Source organism: Salvelinus fontinalis, chromosome 4, assembly GCF_029448725.1.
Source record: "Salvelinus fontinalis isolate EN_2023a chromosome 4, ASM2944872v1, whole genome shotgun sequence".
NCBI lineage: Eukaryota > Metazoa > Chordata > Actinopteri > Salmoniformes > Salmonidae > Salvelinus > Salvelinus fontinalis.
The window spans coordinates 86,166,849-86,167,337 of record NC_074668.1 but is presented as its reverse complement, the minus strand read 5'-3'; positions in this window follow the sequence as shown (position 1 = coordinate 86,167,337).

The window sequence follows — 489 nt, the reverse complement described above, 5'->3', positions numbered from 1 at the left end:
AAAACTCCAGTGTTTTGCTCTAAAGCTCGTTCTCAATCTTTTTAAATAGGGAGGCAATTTGTTTTCGGCTCTTATTTCCACGACTGGTCAAAAAGTCATGTTCTCATGGTTCTCTCATGTCCCTCTGCGGCAGATATATGGGGAGCAATATGTTTAACATCAAATCGCAATAAAATCCCAGTATCGAATTGCAGTACATATAGACTCGTGAGAATAGCAATACATATCATATTGTGACCTAAGTATTGTGATAACATCTTATGGTGAGGTCCCTGGAAATTCCCAGCCGTAAAGCTTAAGCTAACATGTTACATTCATGCCCATGTGAACAGAACGTGCCACATGCAATACAAAACATTTCATCATCCCAAAACTACTCCTTTCCAACATTGAAAGCAGATGGGTAGAGCATTAATGTTGCGTTTTTCCCCCCTAAAGTGCTCTTGATTATTAGAAGGTGTTTGTTAAAGCTTACCAAATGTGGCCGTC